Raw genomic sequence first — 2,625 nt, 5'->3', positions numbered from 1 at the left:
GTTCCATGTATTTGTCCGGCTGATATCATGAGAACAGAGGATTATATGATCACTTATCTAAAATGTCGCTTCATAGTTCAACGGAGTTTTCGAGAGCTACGATTGCTGGTTGGTTCCTGAAGTTATATAGGCAAATACAGTTATTAGACTTATCCAAGTGGGAGTCTGTTGGATAATGTGTCTATGTCCATAACTTATTTGGTATATACTTGACCCGACCTGGCATGGTCCATTTGGGTTGCATCTCACCCGAACTATTTATGGATAATTTTATGAGAGTTATACACATATGTTTATTAATATATTATAAGTTATCAATATGAAGTCATGTTATTTAATTAGTTTTAGTCTTAAATTAATTATGAATTAATTTAGAGATTAAAAGGAAGACTAATTAGATTATGGGCTATTGGTTTTATATGGTGTGGGCTAAGACTCATTTGTTAATGGGCTAGGCTTGGATGGAAGTCCATGGATGATCCATGGAGCTTTTAACCCATGGATCCTTGGAAAGGAAAAGACATGGGTTATTAGGGTTTCACCCTAACCATGTACACTATATAAGCATGCTTATGATGCATGAAATGGTAACTAGTGAACTAGTGTGTGTGTGCTTGTGTGTGGCCGAAAATACAAGTGTGTATTCTCTCTCAAAGTTTTCCAAGAGTTTGTGGTGTTTTGTGATTCCATTTGAGGCATTCACACTATTGGTGCTTGGCCCTCAAACTCCTTAGGATTCAAACTCATCATCAAAAGGTATGTAATGTCATCTAATTCTTTTATGTTTAAAAGTACCCCATGCCATGTTAGATAGGTTATGAACCTTGGAAAATTATTATTTTGCATGTATTTAGACAAACATAGATCCAAGGTTTATTAGGGTTGCATGCACACTTAGGAAGCGTTAGATTGCTCAAAACCCAACAATACCAACCCCCGAGGTTGAGTATCAGTGTGAGTATGTTCCCGAGTAATCCAAGAGAAAAGAGAATGGTCTCCCGTAAATTTCATAACGTTAATTCCTATAAGTGAGTCGTTATAACCATGCTAATTAATGACAATTTCACCTGTCTTGGCGTTGTTGAACGTCGATGGAAAATAGAATAAGGATTTTGGTCACCCTAAACGGATGTAGTCTAACTGTAGCGAACAGATGAGGTGTGGGGTGTCATCCCCGTATAGATCTATACACAAACCTCACTTTCCCTCCAATAGACTCTGGTTATAACTACGGGCTACGATCGTACACACGATAGGTGTCAACCGACATGTCTCACTAGATCCTTAATCGAATTTTTACGCGAAGAAAAACATATAAAACTCGCTCCGGGCTCAATGAACCATGTAAGCGGCCACTAAGGCGTACTAAACACGTAAGTCATTTTTCAGGTCCAAAAGGAACGAATTTATATAACATGGGCCCCAAATATATGTAAAAGAGCATTTAAGGCCCGTTTCACAAGTAAGGTATTTACAGACCCAAATAGTATACAGATAGTATCCAAGGTCCGTCGCGCATGTTAATGGGTCATGAGGCCTAATAAGCATATAAATAGTGTTCAGGACCTATCAAGCATGTAAATGGGCCACTAATGCCCAATGTCAAGAAAGTGACAAAGTTAGCCCGTTTGTTATTGTTTTTCAATTATTAGTTCAATTATTTACTAAAAGCCCACTTTTTGTAAAAATTGACATTATTGGCCCATTAAGCCAAAACTTTACAATTAAGGCCCAATTTGTGTAAAAATGACATTTTTGGTCCCAATTTGGACAAAACTTGTAGTTAAGGATAGTTTTGGGGAAAAATAACATTTTTAACTCATTTTTGTCAAAAATATCATTTTTGCCTTGATTTTTTTGAAAATATTCATTTTCGGCCTATTTATAGAAAATTTCATATTTTTGGCTCAAATGTTCATAATTTCGCAACTTTGACCCCTTTTTAATAAAAATTTACATTTTTGACACAACTTTCTTGTAAATGACAATTTAACCCACAAAAGACCAAAAATTACCATTTTGGGCCCAAAACTGTGAGAAGCCCAAATAAGGCCCATTTATAAATTATTTACATTGTTGGTCCCTATAAGGTTTCAAATGTCGAGTTTAGCCATTGTTTAGCAAAAATTCCCTTTTGAACCACATACTAGATGAGAGTTACATAAACAACCCATATTTTGTCATTTTTGTCATTGTTAACCCCTTACATGAAGTTTTTCTTAGATCCTAGTATCCTTGATGTACTCTAACCCGTTTTCTTGTGAAATATGTTGAAATAAGTGTTATGTTCTACCACTATCTTCATCTTTTAATAAACCTTTTAGTTCATATAAACACATATGTAACAAAAGAAAACACACAAAATCATGTATACACACATAGATCTACACAAAACAACTTGTATTCTCCCCCCCAAAACCAAGTAAAAATCGAAAATAGGGGGTATGAACTCACTTTTCTTCGAAGTTTTCGGTTTTTGGTGATGAGATGAAGAGATCTCGGCCCTATCAAGCTTCTTGAGAAGGTTTTCGAACTTAGATGGTTCTAAGAAGCATGATTCACGAAAACATGGGTGTAAGAGGAGTGATTGAATTTATAGATGAAGTATATCAACTTGGGTTTGTA

Source organism: Lactuca serriola, chromosome 8 (genome assembly GCF_051521515.1).
Source record: "Lactuca serriola cultivar US96UC23 chromosome 8, Lser_US96UC23_V15, whole genome shotgun sequence".
NCBI lineage: Eukaryota > Viridiplantae > Streptophyta > Magnoliopsida > Asterales > Asteraceae > Lactuca > Lactuca serriola.
This window is presented reverse-complemented; position numbering follows the sequence as displayed.